Raw genomic sequence first — 19,889 nt, 5'->3', positions numbered from 1 at the left:
TAGATATGGCAGAATGGACCTATAATCTATTTGTGTGCTCTATGACTATATTTCAATGCTAATCTGAAATGGAGGACATGTTTCAAAACATTTCTATCTCCTCCTGCCCACCCCCTTCTGGTCCTCTTTGCACTTTTTTTCTGGAAAGCTTCGTAATTGTTTGCAAGAGGAAAATATATGGGAAGAGGCACTTTGTCCTTCATACCAAGGCAACTGGCCAGTGCTGGTTCCCCCTATCTAATCATGCATGTTAAATGCATATCTCCTTTAAAATAATGCAATGCCACATGGCAGATGTTATCCAGTCACCCTAAAGCATTTTTCAACAGTATATGAATTTGGTCATACAAGTGCCATGGAGCACTTACTGCAGAGATGCCAGAAAGTACTACACAGCAAGTAAGAGAGCATCACTCAGTTTATTTACCTCCAGTGATGTCATCATGCAGATAAATCTGGATGGCTACATGGCACTGTGACATCACTCTGCTCACCATATGGTCCCTGATTACACAAGCAAAGAAGAAAAAGGCCTTAAAATGGTGCTGATGCCAGAGTCTATCAAGACTGCAAGACGTGAAATGCAGTGAGGGAACCACTCGGTTAGTCTTGTCTTTCAAGGTGTTTTTACCACCCCTCCAAAACTCATATTTGATTTAGAAAATTAAATTGCATGAAGGTGCCAGAACCACTCATAGCCCTTCTTAATTTATATGTGATATATTTCAAACAATAGTCCGGACTATATTTACAAGCTGTCTTCCCATTCACTCTTGTTTTTAACATTATCAAATTCATGAGAAATAACAATTGCAACCTCATTATGCATTTTCAAATGGAACAATAAAAAAGACTGTGGTTCTTCATTAAGAAAATGGGTGATTTTCATTTTCCATTAATATAAGGTAAACATATTCACGTAAACACAATTAATGCAGGATGGTTCCCATGAACACCTTATGAACAAGTTCTTGGGTTCTGAATTTATAGCAAGCCACGCTACTGCATAATGGGCAGGGAAGGTAGGCAGCACTAAAAATTCTTAAGCCACTCCTGGTAGATAGAAACTTGTACTGGAGCCAACTGTTATAATTTCTACATGAATCCACCCCAGTGAAAGATGTCTCATTCTGTAAGTAGGCGAACTGGTTTACAAATTATTGAGGAAAGGACATCTAAGCAATAGGAATATTATGGAGCAAGATTCTGTTATATGAACAACACCCCTCTCACCAATTAGAGTATGTGACTTAAAGGTGACACCACTGATATTTTAACTGATATAGTTTTCATTTTTTAAAAAGAAAATGCCCATGTTATGGTATTACAAAATCATCTCCAAAACCTGAGGTTCCACTCTCAGAACAGCTCATCCAGCCACATCCACATTGCCAAGAAAGAGGAAATGCATGAGGTGAAATGCATTAATTTGCATTCTGTTTGCACATGCTAGTTCATGCATAAAGATGTGGATTTGGAAAGAAGAACTAGAATTGAACCGGAAACAAAATACAGTGCTCACAGTGGGTAAAGCATTGATCCAGTGGTCTGGATGCCCGCTCAGGCTGCTGTCCAGGTGCTAATGTGGATGGGCAGCACCCAAGCTCCTCCGTGCTCTTCCTCTTGATAGCTCTTTGTCTTTCAAGCAGACTTGGACTGAGTATCTGTTCAAATAGAGGACACTTTCAAATAGATTAATGCCCTCTGTAAAGTAGGACACTTGGAAAACATATCTACAATGTTTTTGGAATCAACCCATACCTGACAATGAAAAAATAGAGTGGTTTGCCAAAGTTGCTACAGGCATACGATTTTTATTAATCAAATTCACAACCTTCAGACGAAGTTAGCTGTCTGCTTGTTCTTGTTATGTGCTGTCAAATTCTCTCCTACTTATGGCAATCCTATAAATGAATGACCTTCAAAATACCCTGTCCTTCAACACCCCTTCTCAGCTTTTGTAAATTCAAGGCTGTGGCTTTTTTTATGAAGTCAGTCCATCTCTTATCTGGTCTTCCTTCTCTTCTTCTTACTTTGACTTTCCTTAGCATAAGTCTCTTCTCCAGTGAGTCTTACCTTCCTGTGATGTGTCCCAAGTAGACAGTTTTAGTTTGGCCCTTTTGCTTCCAGGATAAGTTCTGGTTTGCTTTGATCCATAAACCACTTGTTTGTCTTTCTGTTGGTCTAGGGCAGGGGTGGGCAATTAATTTTCCTATGGGGCCACATGAGAAACTTTGACAGTTGTTAAGGGCCGGACCGATATACTTATAGCTCTGCTCAATATATATCTCTATAAAAACAGTAAATGAAACATTACAATGATACAATGAAAATGTGGAGCACAGAACAACACTATTTAATGAATACTCACAAAAACATTAACGTTAACATTACATGAAAAGCAATACATTCAATTCAATTTAGCAGATCCTTCAAAATAAAAGCAGTACAGTTGTATTGCTTGCATCTATATTACAACGATATATATTTGCATTGACTTTTAATTTGCCAGTGACCTCATGCAGGCCAGTCAGGGTCAGCCATTGGGCCGGATGTGGCCCACGGACCGTACAATGCCCTGGTCTGGTCTAGGGTATTCACAAAGTTCTCCTCCAGCATCATGTGTCAAATGCATCAATTTTCTTCCTGTCAGTTTCCTTCACTGTCCAGCTTTCACACCCATACATAGTGACTGGGAATACAATAGGGTGAATGATCTTGGCCTTGATCTCCAGTGAAACAGCCTTACACTGGATGATCTTTTCTAGTTCGTTCATTGTAGGCCTTCCCATTCATAGACCCACTCTGGTAAATTTATTTATTTATTCAAATTATTCATAACTTCCTTTCCCAGACAATGTCTTCAAAATGGTCCACTAACAGTAAGAAGTTATAACAATGAGAACAGACTTTAAAACATATAAAAGATACAACACATACAAAATACAGAATTCAAATCAACAAAAATGATTTTAAAAATCAATTATTCTTCCAGAATGAAAAAAGGTTTCCAATTCTATTTAAAAATAGAAAGTGGATGAGCCAGTTGGACATCTGTGGGAACAGATTTCAGAATGGTGGTGCCACCATCAAAAAGGTCCTGTCCTTTGTAGATCCTAGATTTCTATTGAAGTAAAAAATATATTGTGGCCCTTCTTAAATCCACTGCAGAAACCTATTGACTAGATCATAAAGACATTGCTACATGTATACTTTATAGGCTTTAGAGACAAATTAAGACTCTATGGCACATTTTTATATTTTATATTTCAAATGGGCCTCTTTGTTGAAATTCATTACATTTACTCTAGATCCGTGCTTTGCACAATATTATTAGGGGGAAGAAAAACTGACAGTCAAGATCAGGTGCTGCCAGTCCCCCCCAGACGAATTTCCATGAGTTTACGCTATTCACACTTCATGTCTGTTTGCGAAACATACAGATTTATTATATTTCTATATTGCCCAATAATGAAAGCTGTCTGAGCTAAGGATGTGCAGGAATCCCTTGGATCCCCTGGGATCGGCTGCCCAGTGGCCAGCCCACTTGGTTGCAGCCATGAGTCCAAGTTCCTGGAAAGTCCGCCCAGTGTTCTTGCAACACTCACGGAGAGGCAAGCCCCAGGTGCATGCTGGGCATGTGGCATGCCCCTCCCGTGCCACATGCAGCAACCTTTTTGCCGCACATCACGGGGAAGGAGGATGCTGGTTGCATGACCTTAGCTTTGCAGGTGTTCACAGGCTCCCTTCAGTTTGGCTGACTTTCTAAGGCACAGTCAAGTACGAAAGAATTCCATGAAGGCTAGAGGGAAGGATCCTGTGGTGCTCAGAACACTTCACAAACATTAAAATCCTAAAATGCAAAATAATGAAATACATAAACCTTTTACAAGTGAAAAGAGAATCAAAACACAGTAAAACCACATTACATTCCAGCCACGGGGTAAAAATCTAAGTACACAGTAACAGAATCAAAATCAAAGCTGAAGGACTAAAGCGCCTAGGAAAATTTACCTGGCACTGAAAACATCACAATGTAAGTGCCAGGGAAGCGTCTCTGGAGAGAGCATTCCACAGCAGTCCACCTTCGTCACCTCTGGTTTCACCTCATTTGACAGGGGTACCCGGAGGAGGGCCTCTGGCTATGAACTCAAGGTCCAGCTAAGCATATCTGGGAAAGCAGTGTGCATCAGCGTCTGTGTGCAAGGACTCTGGGGGAAGATGTCCAAAGGTCCACTCAGCAGAATGACCAGGGGAGCCCTCAAAAGGAGATGGACAACTTTACCACATTTTGAAGCAAGTGAAGTAACGCATCACCATCTAAAAATAGCTACACACAATACACAGGATCATTCAGTGTAATATCGCTTAATTGCATTTCTGCACCTGAGTAACACCTGTGTACAAGAAGTGTGTTTCCCTGGCAAACTGTGGAGCTTCCTGCACATGCAAGGCTTTGGAACCAGTCTGGTCCATTCACCCACTCCCACTGCTGCTATTGTCCCAAGCTGTCTGTCAGCACATTGCAAATACCTCCTGACATTCTTCAACAATATGCTGATCCTGGTGGATTAGATGGATTCCACTCCCCAGGCAGATGAAGGGCCCTGCAAGTGTGTGTACAGAAGGGAAGCCTTATGGGAAGTCTTGCTCTCATTTTTGTCTAGCTAAGCAGCTCTTATCCTGATTAGTAAAAGACTGCTGCCCAAGTGGGAAATGGCTGAAACCAGCTTGTTTTGTGCAGACTCCTTCACAGAATGGTCCTAGCTAAGGGTGCAGGAGAGGGAAAATAGGAAAGCAACTCATCTCAGCTTTTAGATTTGCCTCTCTCATTAAACCCATTTAAATTCCTTCCTGGGCTGACTTGTCTTCAAGGAGCAGAGGCAGAAAAAACTGTGCATGTGCACGTGTGCGTTTTAAAAAAGCATCTTAATTGCTAGAATTCCTTTTGTTCTTTCACTAATTGCCAACAGCAGCTTGAGGGTCTGCAAGCATGAGAAGCAGGACTTTTAAGATTTTTCGGCATTGATTTATTTTCCAGAAGTGATTTATATCTAATTGCTTTTAGCTCCCTTTCATTGTTTTCATTATTATTTATCACTTTATACAGCACCCTAAAGGGGGCTGAATTTTACATGGAAAGAACAAAGGACAGCAGATGGCAGCTTAGATTTAATAGGATAGCCTGTTGCAGGAAATGGGACCATGGCTGGAAAGGAAGAGAGGAATGACTTTTGTTGGCAGCAAAATATTTTTGGCACATATCGGAAGGAGTTCGTCCTTCTTACTTAGATCCTGCACTTGCACTGCTGCAACATTTCTGTAAGAAGAACAGAAGACAAGGCATTTATGGCAAGCTCATCTTGTCCACTGGCCTGTCCCCAAGTGGCCCAATGGGGGTGTGGTTTCTTGCCACTCGAGATGCGAGGGAACACCTGTCCCCCTGCATCCTTCCCTTCCTGCCCCGCCACATCACGACCCATGCCTCTCACTTTTGCTACACCCATCGTTGCACCTGCCTTTGCAGCTGTGGGGCTCTCACGGTTGCCAGCACTGATCCTCTGTCTTCCTCATCTAACAAAGGATCTAACATGGTCTTGGAACATGGAGATCCCATTTTTAGTAGATCAGCTTGCGGAATTTGATCTCAGTGAATTCTACTACAAACTGACCTCACTGGCACCACTGGACTAATATGTGTAAGAAAAATGCATTTGAACACGTGTGCTTAAATGCCATATGTAAAGGCAGAATATCATACCGATTTTTTTAAAAATGTGAAAATGTACATGAAAGTTACCCAGACTGGAAAGAAAATGATTTGTCCTAAGGATCTGCCTAAGGATCTGCAAAAACATTGTCAACCACATGGGCAGAAACAAATCAGAAGGGTCAAGAGAGTTTGAGGTACCATGGAAGAACCATGATGATTTTATGATTTCCTTCAAAGACCCTGTTCTGTGTCCATCACCAAAAGATGCTTGGTTGGTTAGAATATAGGATGTGTTATTCCATATGGAAGTACTTTGTGAAACTTCCTCCCTAGGGAGGAAAGATGGTTCAGTTTTAGGGAATCAGTGAAGATTTCACATTTAGCGACTTCTAATATAGGGCTAATCCAGCTCTCTCTGATTAATAGCTTTTCTATTAATTGAGTCTGTTGTTTTGAATCTTTTTCATTTTGAACACTATTGTGGGACCAACGGATGAGATATTAATATTTTAATAAATCAATAAAATGAATTTGCTATGTAGGAAAGGTAAACAGAATGCCTGAAACCACAAGATTAAGATCAGAGCTGTCCAACTGTAAGACCACCAAGATCCAACCAGAAATGGCCTGAGAGGATCCATTCTCTTTACTGGTCTGTCAAACATAAATGAGAGTTTAAACCAAGCTTGCCCAATATGTCGCCCTCCAAATGTGTTGAATGCAACTCCCATCATCCACAGACTGGGTATGTCAATTGCTAAAGTTCAACACATCCACAGATCACTAGTGTGGGGAACGCTGATCTAAATCTTCTCATATCCTGATGGATCTAATACCTGCTGACAGGCTTGGATCTCACGTTCTTTTCTCAGCATACAGGGCATTTTAATAGTAGACTATTATTTGAACTAGTTGTTAGTCAAAATTTGCTGCATCATCCTGACTCTAAATACATTATGCCCTTTTTGCTCCAGAAGGATATCTGTAGTCAGTTAAGGAAATCAGAAATAGCAGCAAATATTCTAAGGTCGGGGAGGGAGAAAGGGGCAAACTGGGGAGTTAGGTCAGGAGGAGATGGTTCTACTCTGTTCTGCCGCCTTTATAGTTTGCATTTCTTTGGTGGTCTACTCTTCCTTGCTCTGCATGTATAACCTGTATTCTTTATTCAGATCTTCCTGGCTCTGGCTTTTTAATTGTGAGCAAAAACTCATGGGTCTTACAGCAGTCAATCTGCCTGCAGATTATGATAGAGCTCATATTTTCTGGTCCAAGAATTCAGCTACTGCAGTCAAAACTAAATGGACCATTATCCTTTATTCTTACATCCTTGTTGGGTCTCTTTGATAAATTGCTAGTTTCTTAAGCTCCACTCCAGAGGAACTCCAAATTCTATTTCTTTCTGGGGGTATGGGTTAGCTACCACCACAAGGGTCAGTATCACACTTACTGATGAGGAGAGAGGGTCTTGCAGCAAAAACACATCTCTCCCTTTAAAACATAAAGGCACGTGCTCAGTCAATTCTCTCTTCACCATGTGCTCAGTCAATTCTCTCTTCACCATTCCCTCTCTCTTCCTCTTTTGGTCAGTCCAGGTTTGCAATAGGAAAATGTGTCCCTCAGTTTCTCACTTTTCCAATGTTGAATTTGATATATCCAAAACTTTGACATTTTTTGAGTTTGCATGGATGTTTGTAAACATTTTGGGGTAAATGCATTTCTTCAAATGCATGCATTCCTTTGTTTGTTTTGTGCAATTCTACATAAAATGAAGAATGGGAAAAAAATTCTCCTGATATAAGGGATTTCAACATTATTTTCATCAGGTAGCATCAGCAAGATGTAAGCCCCATCGATGACTTACAAGATGTAGTCATTGGCAGCAGCCTTGGCCTGTGAGAGGGCATGGCTAGCAAAAGAATTCTCTCTACTCCTTTGTCCTGAGCTTGGCTTTCCCCTTCTTGCCCTTAGGCTCCAAAACACCAGGCAATCTCTTTGCAAGGCAGATTTTTATTGACACTTCACAGCTACAAGACAAAGCAGCTCTAAAAGCCTTCAAGTGAGTTTGGAAGCTAAGCCTAAGTTGAACCCAAGCTAGGGATTTCTCCCCAAGATCTTCCCTTTCAGCAACTCTGAGCTCCACCTTCAGGGGCCTCCTGCTGGTCCTCTCCAACTGGGCAGTTTGCTGGCCCAGTGCCTTGTCATGGGGTCAGTGAGTGGGCATGGAAACAGCTCTCCCTTCCACCCCTTCCTGCTTTCCTGCTCAGCCTGGGAACTTGTGGGCAGTGCCCTTGAGGGCAAGTCAAAGGCCTGTCCCTGCATTCTCAGTACTTCCACCTTCACTTCTTGGAGGTTTCCTTCTTCTTCAGATCCCAATCACAGGGAAGTGCTCAGCTCACTCACTACATCCTACAAGCTTCAATTAATGCCCAGGTAGGCTTCATACTTGTTACATGTCATCAACTCATCTCCACCTTATGGTGCTCCTATAAATTAACGTGCTCCAAGATGTCCTGCCTTTGTTCTTAACCAAGAATACAAAACTGAACACTTCGAAAATATTGTTGAAAGGTTTATAAAGAAAAAATAGAAAGCAGGTTTTAGTACTGCTGCTCTGTCAGGGAAAAGTGGAAGAAGAGGATGAAAAATTAGTATTTGTTCTTTGGTATTTGTTAATATATGTAAATTTAAAGCTATTTTTCCTTGTTGAAAGATCTTAGAAAATAGATTGGGCAGAGAGGAAAGGCTAGCTAGGTGCTGGTTCTAGTTATTTATTAATCAGCATTCACATTTGATTAGATAATCTCCAAAGGTGATATTAATTCATTTCCACATATATGGCTGCATGTATCATGAAAAGCTGCTTTCTAAAGGCTTTTAAAATCCTTCCATTTTGGAATGATCTGTGCAGCCTCAGTGCTTTTTAACTTTTCACATTTGTCAATCATCAGTACCATAGTGGCAAAGCAAGGTAGTTACAGAGTTTGAAGCAAAACTCCCAGGTGAGACGATTATTCATCTTATATGTCTGTAGTTTTGCCATGGAGAGAAGGAGTTTCTCTTGTGGAATTCCTCACAGAAAGGTGAATGAGAAAGGTTAGGTCTGCGGAGAGAAGAATGATCTTTACAGCTGGGAAAACTCAAAGGCTTCTGAGGGCAAATGTTTTGCTACACAGGAAGGGGAAGCAGCTTTCACTGGGACTTCGTGCTGTTTAGGGGCAGCAGAAAACAAGGCAGGCAAAGTCTTGGGCTTTGCTTTGAGGACAGAATGCAAAGGATCTCTGAATTCAGTATCAAGCAGGTATGTATATTTCCAAGCAACTGTGGAGGGCCATTCTCACTGGGACCACCACACTAGGTCTAATGATTTTATAAGTCCATACCACGCCTGAGAAACAAGGCCCAGAAGCAGGCACGGAAGGTCCTCCTGACGTAGGAAGACAAGCAGCACCCTATCCACCCTGTCTTCCTGCAGCTCCGTTGCTGCCACGGCTACTGCATCCCCGCTCACCCACCCCCTTGCCACATTGACACCCCACTGCAGATCCCAGCCATATTCAGTGGAACCTCTTTATATACACTTGACAGGACCACAGTCTGAAGGAGAAGGAATGAGTAGGTCATTCATTCTGGCTGTGAAATAAAGCTTTGAAAGGCAACTCTGTGTATGTTGAGGGATATGATGCTCCTTGACTTAGAGCTGGGTGTATTGACTACTTTGCCTGGGGAAATCCTGTTACTTTTTTTTCTCTCTTTTTAATAAAAGTTTCTTCAAAGGTGTGATCACCTTTGTAATCTATATGGAACCCAATGCTTGTCTCAACATACTGGACTAAACCTTCTCATGGTTTGTAGTGCTATAGTTTCAATGGCATGCAACATGGTGGCTTGCCCTTTTTGCAGAATAGAAGAATGGCATTGTGACGTGACTGTCCCATCTTTGTTGTGCAAGAGACCAACCCTGTTATTTCCTTACGTATTTCCTTATGTAAGTAGATTATTGTTCCTCAGATCTGAACATACTTATCAAAGGACTGGTTCTAAAGAATGGTGTGTACACACATAGGTTGTTCATGTGTCTTCTCCTTCTATTTAATTCAGCTTTCCCAGCTGTGAATTTTGAATGCATTTTTCCAGAACATCATCTGCAATTAGAAACAGTTCCATGGGGAGAGAGGTGCAGGCTGCATTTAGAGATATTTTTCGACTGCTGGAAATAAACATGAAGCTTTGAGAATATTTCCCCTGCCAAAACAATTTAAGCATTTCACTGTCACACAGCAGGTGATCTAGAGAGAGAATACATTGAAAGGGAGAATGCATAGGGACCCCAGAGTTTCTTTTCCCTGTGTACTAGGCAATTAATTCATTTCCTTTTGCAGTGATATAAAATGTAGTTCAAGGCATTAACTGATATTTTTATTTCTTATAAATGAGTTTATCCCTCTGCAACTACATAGTAATAAGATTGCCTGCGGTACTGATAAATAGCCAAGACACGTTCCCTGGAAATGTGTGGCAGCAAACAATGTGGAAAATATGGACCTGCATGCAGATCCATGATACAATGCAACTAGAGAGGCATTTCCAGAGAAGGGAAGGGAAGCCTTCTGGAGAGAAGTAAATTGAGAGCAGGTTGGACCCAGTAGTCTTCTGGCCCATTCCAACTCTACTAATCTATGATTCTATAAGGCTGCAGCTGATGATCAGATCCAGCACTGCTTATTGTTTAAAAGCAAAGTTAGCTTATTCAGTTATATTGCTGATTATTGGTTTAACTCCATTAAGATGCTGGAGTTTCAATGCAGCTGCATTATGCAAGATAAGTAATTATCCAGGTTAATCATGGCAGCTTCAAATACCAAGGGTGAAATGCAAATAAGCCAATTTCAGGCTGATTTAAGTCATAAAGGCCCCATCTGCTCCCTTGGTTTTAGAGGTAAGATGGAACTCTTACATTGAACTTATACCTTGGCCAATGCATTTCTACTCTGACTGCAAGCATATTAGCACATTTTTCCACTGTGTGAAGCAAAGCTTTAGCTGCAACAGCTCCACGAGGCAACTGATTCATTCAGTTTCAGGTAGTTGAAAGCCTATCTACATTGCCATACACTCTTCACTGAGGGTAAATTAAGGTCTGCTAATACAACAGTTTGATTAACTTGAAGACACTCAGGAATCTGGAAGAAAATGTATTGACCAACATCTCATGCATAGATTTTGGCCTATTGCAGTGTGGAGTAAGGGAAATGGAAAACAGAGTGAATTAAACAATGATTTTCAGTGTGCTACGGAAGGGAAGTGAATTCTTAATTTTTTTAAAAGGCAAAATAATTGTAGGTCAGAAATTCCACAGGATCATCCAGTTCAACTGCTGGCCTTAACAAGACACTTTCTTCTTTCAGAATAATTCAAACATAGCTTTCTTTAGCCTGCTCTACCCAAATGTGGGCACTTCTTGCTGATCATTCCACAAGTCTGTGCCAGCAACTAGCACCCTCTTTGACACCAGAGTGGGCATCCGAGGCAGGCATCATGGCCCACCCCCCCGGTAATGGGGGTACAGCCAGCCCTCATAATGTCCTGGCCCTGCTGCTGCTGCTGCTCTGCCTCCTTGCTGTCCACTCTGTAGACTGGTGATGTGTCCTCCTCTACAGAAGTTAATCTACCCTTGGGCAGTCCTCTGTTCTATCTCAAAAAGCTGATTAGTTCAAGACAGGTATAAAGAACCTTTAGAAGGAAAAGCTGGTCGTTGAAATTGCCCAACAGAAGCACTTGGACTTGAGACTAGGCAAGGCATTCGGATCACCTGTTCACAGTCTTCTACCTTACGCAATCATGTGCTATACTTCTATATAAGCAATACTTCTAAATATGCACATTTTATGCAAATCAATGCCTTCCTTTTTTGGGAAGGCAATTCTCAAGTTGCCATTCTAGTAAACAGTAGAACAAGCAGGCTCCTTCATCTACTTCTGCTTTCCCCCTCGGTCAGTTGTGTCCAGAGGGAAGGGCAGGGGAGACTGAAGGCGAAAGGAGGTGGGAAGCCCCCGTGAGGGCATCTTGCTCAAGTCCCCCCCCCCTCCCCCGAAGCAGGCGCTGTCAGGGAAGCTAAGAGCACCAAATAAGTCCTGCACAAGCAGTGCCTGCATCACCAAGGTCCTCGCTCTGCTCCCAAAGCCATCCTGAGTGGCTTCCTTTCTCCTCTCCGAAAGCGGCCATTGTGCGAGTGTTCACTCTGTTGATGGCTTGTGTTTTGCAAGCCGTTTCCCCCACCCCCACCCCATATGCCGATTTAAATCCACGCCGTCCTGTTTTCACTGATTGCCAAGATGGCCTTAGTGGAAAGAACAGAGTTGCATTCTCCGAGGATTACGCTAGCAAATAATTCTGAAGGACCTAGCCTAGCCGCCCCGCCCCGCCCCGCCCCTCCCCTCTCCGCACCACCTTCCCTCCCCCCTGCAAAAACACAAGCAAAGGGAAAAGAAAAACATGGGAGCGCTTAAGTTCCCGGCATACTGTGGCACTATGCATGCTGATTCAATCACAATGCCTTCCCCTGCAGCGGGCAGCAGCGTGAAGCCAGGTTGCCGAGTCATGCTTTTAATCTTCCTTTCTTCTGCTTCCAGAGCCCGCTGTGCAGGGAACAGGGCGTGCGCGGAGGGGAGGGAAGCTGCAATAGAAAATGCTAATCAACTGGCGGCACAGCGATCCAGCTGCCTCGGGGGCTTTGCCGGGGGCTTTCAGCGCCCGGAAGTGTTGAAAGCTGCAGTCGCCTGGCTGCGATAAGCGGCGGGTCTTGGGTGGCTGCCTGGGTATGTCTGCGCGTTGGGGCTCTGCCAAAGACTTGCCCATTTCCATTTTTCATCAACACCTGTGGAAGGGAGGGAAAAAAAACTACTTCTTCCTCTGACTCCTTAGGACAAATATACCCACAGCCCAAAGGCTAGCTTACCATTATGTAACCCTGTTTATTGGCACCTCGTTTCCATGTCCCCTTTAAGCAATATTTATTTATTATTTTATTTTTACAATCTTTCAACAAAGATTCTACTTTTGCTCTGGGGCCATTCCCCTAAGTAGAGATCCTTCTAGGAGTTCTCCCAGCCAATTTGGGTTTATGTGTCTGTCTGTAGAATGCAGAGCCTAGCCCTGTACATATTTACTGAGCCCCATGAACGTCAGTGGAAATTACTTCCAAGTAAGTGTGCATAGGGTCCAGCGTGTGTGTATTAATTCAGGGGTAAATATGCTAAGGTGTGCTCAGTGATATGAAGGGTGTCATGTTAGGCAGGAAAGGGGAGGGCGCACTACTCATGCCTCAGTTCAGAGGGATTTCCTCTTCCCAAATATACCACCCAGCCAGACTGGGCTCCACTTCTGCGGGTGTTTCCTGGCCCTTGAATTAGGCCAAGGAAGGGCAACCCCTTTGGTCTGTGGGCACATTTGATAACTTCATAAAATGTACCAGTACTGGACAAAATGGCTTTTGTAGAAGACATAGTGAGTCACAAAGGATAAGTCACCTGTCCAAAATAATCAGTCTGAGCCACAACGCCACCGAACCCATAATTTTCAGCACCAACAGAAGCCTATTTTACAGCATTGCCAGCTCCTGGTCAGAAGCTGGCTGAGGTTGCATGGCATGCTACGCCATTGGGCGGGGGTGGCTTGCCATGTGGTTTGACACACCCTGTGTCCTACATTTATAAACCAACTAGCCATGGCTTGTCCTGAGACTTAGTAAACCCCCTTGCTGAATGTGTCTTTGGTATGATCATGGCCGTGGCCAGGGGATGTGAGGTGTTCGTCTAGCCAGACACACTGACCTTGCTTGTGTCCATGGGTAAGGGCAGAGGTCCAGCTGGGAGGGGTGTACTGAACAGCTCACCAAGTGGAGGAACACTGCTCAGCCCTTTAACTGGGATGCAGAGCAGTGGTTGGTCTTGGCACACATTCCCATGGCCTGCTGATCTGGACTTGCAGAAGCAGGAGTGGCTTGGAATGTGGGCCAGTTCCAGATGTTCAAGTGAGAGAAGCAAAGACACTTTTCTCCAATCCAGAGCCCCCAGAGAGAATAATCAAGATGTGCAGCTATCAGAAGGAGTCTTGGAACAGGGGAATTTCTCAGAGACAAAGTGGGTACAGCTTTTGACTCAGTGATTCGGTGATAGGAGAGGAGGGCTACCCGGGAGAGGAGGATCGGCATACAGAGGGGAGGCGTGCTCATTTTCAAAAGCTCCTTCCCAAAAGGATGGGGTCCAAACATACTGAAAAGGAGAGTTCCTAGAAGTACGTACTAGAATGGCTTCAACAAACAGCCTTATGCATGCTCAGAGATCCATTCTGGAGTGATTGTGTTTCTGGAAGTGAATAAAGAAGTGATTGCAAAGAAAGGTCTGTGACTTTGAAATATGTGAAGGTGACACATGACACCTTTTGGGGTTCCTACTCCATGTACCTACTAATGGCAGGAGAATGGGATTGCTCACAAGCAGCCTTGCTTTTCCAGAATTAGCAGGGGCACCGGTCAGAGAAACAGATGACACTGTTGGCAGCTGCCACCCCCACTCTCTTCGTGTTCCTGCAGTCTTCCCAGGATACCTGCAGGAGGACTGAGGGGAAAGAAAAGGGAGGAGGTACCTTAGGGTATAGATACTTTTGGCTTTAGGTATCATTCAAGCATGCATAATGTGTTAATTTTTAAAAAGTGGGAGGGGTGTGGCACTTTGTCATTCTTTGCACCAATGGTGGAGTGTTTGTGCGTTGGTGCCTGCATGCGCTGCATTTCCTACCGGTACTGTAGGGTACAATTTCATGCCTGTCTACACCACCACAATGCTTTCCAACACACACACACACACACACACACACACACGCACGCACGCACGCAGTGGATTCACACAGCATTTCAATTAGGGATGTGAAGATCAGGCCAGAATCTGACTCTGCTGCTCTCACTGTCCTTCTTTTCTGTGCTTGGCCCTTGTCAGGAAGTTAGCCAACTTAAGATGAAGTTTGCAAACTCTTGGGAATGCTAGTGGCTTCTTTGCACAAAGTATGCAAAGTACATAATTCTTTGCACAATTTGTGTCATTCTTTGTGCAAATTACCCAATGTTCACAAAGCCCACAAGTCACAATTGCAGGAAAGGACCCTGCTTGCATATTTATTTTTTATTATTATTATTTATTTTTTAATTTAAGCTTTTATAGACCATCTCATTACTGGCATAGCATGCATGTGGGCAGTGTGTATGCAAGCCATCCTCTCTGACTCTCTTGAATTTGCTTCCTGCCAGACACTCACACAATCATTCAGTACAAAGTGGACCTTGGACAGAGAGAAGGCAGGCCTGCGTCCAGGGAGCTGAGTCAAGGAAATCTGATGAACTTCCACCCCAAATCAGATTCCTCACAGATCACTAATGCAGCCCATCACAGGGATAAATAATGATAGACTGGTTGATTCCAGAACAGCTCATCACTGGATCACTGTAAGCTGTTCCTCCTCCTCAGTCTTCCAGTTGCTGTGGGATGTAGTATGTAATATGAATATGTTTCTATGAACCCCCGCCCCCCATATAGCTCTGTCAAAAGCCCAATTTTAAAAGAAAGCCTGAGTTTTGACCATTCTTAAAGCACCATAAGGAAGCTCACCATTCTCCTCCCTTTTACTCCCCAGAGTCTCAGGAAAGGGTGGAAAAGTGTGAGGACATTAGGGAGAGTTAGTCCAGCCAAATAAACTGGAAGAACTTACCACAAAGGGGATGATCTACAGGACATCCCCTTTCACAGCTTTGCTTTCCCTTGACAGTCTGCCTTTTTACAGTTACCAAGGGAGGGCAAAGTTTTTTTGTTTTTTTTTTAAAAAGAGAGACCTATTTGCAGCCTCTCTTGGTCAATGCCCTGGGCTGGGACATGCCGCACTCTGACAGCAGACATTCCCAGAGCATTGTTGCGAACTGCTTAGAAAGCTTTGGCTATTGGGCAGGTTTTTTTTTAATGTAGTAAATGAACAAATAACTTGACCATGGGAGACAAGTGCACATCTCCACACTTGTGCAGGTCTGAATTTTGTACATTAACACAGACTGCAAATTTCTTGCATTTATAAAAAGCAAGGATGATGAATCAGTGACAGACCCTCCAATATGCTTCAGGCAGTTTGAAGTTGTCACTGACTCCCTTCTGCAGAAAAAAAGGACAAGCCAACACCCTAAAAAGAGGGGGGAAGGGGGGACAAAGCTGCCCAGGCAAAAGAGAGCTTGCGAGTGCAGCAGAGGGGCCCGCAAGCCAGTGCCACTTGGGTGGTGATGGGGAGCTCTCATTGGCAGTGGCGCCAGCAAGCTTGCGAGAGTGGCAACGGGGGTATCACATTATTGATAAGTGGCTCACTCACCACTGCGTACAACTTGTGATGCAGTCAGTCACCCAGGTTCAGACAACACAACCAACCGTCATACGTTGGCCTGAAGTAATTTATTTCCTTGAAACAAGCCGTGTTTCGGGAGGTAATCCAGGATTGCACAAAGCCAGAGCACACCAATGGCTGGTCACCCACAAAAGGCTGCCATGTGGGTGTCATATCAAGGAATCTGGTGGAAGACAGAACCTTAAAAAATGAGAAAAGAAAATGGAGGGAAACTGAGCACAAATTCTAGGAGGTCATGCTACAGGTAGGAAGACGGTGGGGAAAGCCTTGGAAAAGATATCTGGAATTTAGCCTCAGGTTATCTCCTTCTCCCTACCAGCCATGACAATATACATTTATTGCAGTGCAATAAACAACAGAATGAATCTGCATTCAGTGTTATCAGGCAGGGCAAAGTAATGCAGTATGAGGAGACAAGTAGGGATGTGCAGATGTTTAAATTAGCCCTGGAAACTGCAATGGCAACCAGTGAAGCTGGAACAAAATTGGTGTTTCTTGGTCTGATCTCCAGGCACTACAAACAACTGAGAGGCTGCATTCTGTACCAGTTGAAGCATCTGATCAATCTTGAATGGCAGCCCCAAGTATAGCATGTTACAGTAGCCTATTCTAGATGGCACAGTTAAGTCCTGTCTTGCTGGGCTCAGTTATGTACCCTTCCAGCATAATTTATGCTGAATGCTGTTGGAAAACTCCAACATAGAGGGAAGGAAAGAGCTCATAGTCAAGGAGAAGAGAATATGTGGCTCACCAGGTATTGTTGGCTGCAGTTCCTATCATCCCTCACAATTGCCTAAGCTGATTATGGCTGATGGGAGTTGCAGTCCAACATCATCTGAAGGGACACACATTCCTCACCACTTCAGTGGAAAGCAAGTGGAAACAAAGTACTCCTTGAGTGGTCCAGGTGTGTGTGCTGACCTTAGAAAACAGAAGGGGCCATTCCTCCTCCTCCTCCCCTTCTCTCCCAATAAATGCAAACGGAAATATGAAGACAGGGTTTAGATGGTTAAAATGCCAATAACTTCAATACATGGCGAGGGCTTATCCCAGTTACCTAGTAGCCATTTGTCAGAAATGACAGTGAATAGCACTTTAAATGTGCAGACGTGAGTTCACTGCAATCCTCAAACAAACATCTGTATAATGGATTTAGGATTTGCAGGTGAAGCTGTTCACTTGTGTGACTGCCTTCTTGCATTGCCCCGGGCACAGTGCAAGTTGCAGGTATTTGGATTATCCATTGCCAGGGGGGTCCACCTTTCCTTTGACCCCTTCGGGGTGAAAGCACTGGCTCCTCAAGGACACACATTTCCCTAGACTCTTTCATTGCTGATGACACTAAAAATACCCTTCAGACTCATTCAGATTAGGAACCCTGGAGGAGGAGCATCTTCTGTCAGTCTGCCAAGTCTGACAGAAACAGATTACCACACATTTTATCCCCCTGAAATGAAATGAATTGGACAATAAAATATTGGTCTAGAAATGCCAGGTAAGAATTGGCAATGGAATTTAATTGGCTTGCATAGTAACTAAACCATACTGCTGAGATTGCTTGTTTGCATGTACTTTATGATGTTGCTTCGACAATTTGTCTGACAAGGAGCACTGCATGACTGCTTTAGCCAGATAAGGGAAATGTTCACGCAGTTTCCTTTCTGACCAGTCTGTCAATCTTGCCCCATTATTTCAGTCCCTGGGCTGGCTTCCTCACTTAATTCTGTATCAAAGTGCAAGGTTCCACTTGTCAGTTTTAAAACCGCAACTCCATAAGGTTGTCAGGAAGGCAGCCAGAATAATGAGGCAGCTGCCTGCCGCGATGCTTCCCAGTTGGTTGGCAAATGACAGGGTTTCCAGCCCCAAGAGGCTAAACGTCAAATGAAAAAAACTAAAGGAACCTTATACAGCCAAATGCAGAAGTCTTTTAAAATGCTAGTGAAAACTGAGTAACACCCAAATGTGAATGGGAATGCAGCTGTAAGCTTGGGGTGGGAAGGTAATTTTCCCCTTTGGTCTCCTCTGGATCAGGGCTAGATTAAATAAATAAGATATAGTAGAGGACTTCAGCCATGTAGGGACATTATTTTTAGTATAGTTAAATGAAAGACTGTTTATGGAGAATGGGCCTTGCTAACATCTCCACAACAGAGAAAACAATCCCTGTTTCCAGGTGGTTTCTGAAAGATTTGCTCTGTGATCCTAGCAAATGCTTTAACAGCATCCTGCCTAATCATGGTTGTAAGGCTACTGCACTCCATATATTTTATTGGCCTGACAGCAACCATTCTGGGAAGAAGAAATTATACATATTTGAGCAGGGATCACTTCCTGTCCTCCTCAAAATCCTTCCTGAGTCTCGCCCCCAGGAGAGAGACATTCACAGGTTACCTTTTACTGATGATAAAAAGGGATTCTCCGCTGCACCACTTACCTTCCATTAGAAGATCAGCAGCACAAAGGGAAATCTTCTTGTAATCTCTGATCAGAGACTGCAGATAACACAGAAAATTGCCCTCTCTACTTGATTCACACTTGCAGGAAACAGTCCTACCAGAGTCCCTTCCTGTGCTGCTTATGCCTGAATTGGGAGCTGATGGTGAGAGAAGGACTCAGCCAAGATTTGTAGAAGTGGTTGGGGTGAGAGGAGGGGAGGGGCATTGGTGAAGGCCTCTGTCCCTTTGACATCCTCTGGCCCGTTGGTCTGGTTCAGAGGATGGGTGTAGTCCAGCTCCTGCTCCAAAAGTGGTAGCCCTCTCTGGCTTTATATTGGGCAAGACTATTTGTCCATCTAGTCCAGTATAGCCTCTCTGCAGGGCCTCAGGCAGGGAAGGGGTCTTTCCTGTCTCTCACTATCCAGTCCTTATAATTGGACATTCTACCAGGCTTGAACCTGAAACTTCCCCAGTGCTAGCCTTTGCTGCTCCACCTTTACTCCATGTGTCCAGGCAGTGATATAAACACACTAGTGAAGACTATTTAGAGAAAAAAAAATCTGATTTTCTGTGCACAGGAAACTTATCAGATTAGAATTAGTAAGAGAGCCTACCTACAAAACAGTATGAACAAATGTACTGGGGAGACCTGTAATAACTAATTTATGGATGCTTATTATATTCACCACTTCTGTATATTTTGAGGTTAGCCACCCCCAGGCCTTCTTACCATGAACTTAGGTTTAGAATGACCAGGGCTAAGCAAACTTTTGGTCCCCACTGAATCTAGTGTTGGCTGGGAGCAACAGGAGAAAACTCTTTATCTTCAATCAGTTGCTGACTGAAATAAGACCTTTGGCCTGCTGGAAGAGGGGGCAGGGTCTAGAGAAGCTTGTAGGTAGATCAATTGGGCCACAGAAAAATTGGTAGTGTGCCATTTCCCAAGCCACATCAGGAGTGACCAAAACCCGCATATGGTCTAAAGGTGATTCATGCCCTGTTTTAACCCACTACTATAAGCCATACAGCAGCAGAAAGCTCAAGAGCTTGCATCTCTTCCAACAAATGTCCATCTCTTGAGCATGCTTTATACTTAGGATGCCATGACTTCTGAGTGAGACCTGTTGCATATGAACTTCCATTTTTCAGATGCATTGCCTTATCCCAAAGGATTCACCACAGAAAGTGGAAAGCTCTATGTAGCTTAGAATATGACATGCAAGCCAGCCCAGGAGATCCCCAGCTCAACTACTGATCTACCTAGACATTATAAACTCTGTTAAGCACTTTGAACACACTGAACGATT

This window comes from Varanus komodoensis, unplaced genomic scaffold, assembly GCF_004798865.1.
Source record: "Varanus komodoensis strain SLA01 unplaced genomic scaffold, ASM479886v1 scaffold4, whole genome shotgun sequence".
Lineage (NCBI taxonomy): Eukaryota > Metazoa > Chordata > Lepidosauria > Squamata > Varanidae > Varanus > Varanus komodoensis.
Note: the sequence above shows the minus strand (reverse complement) of the source record.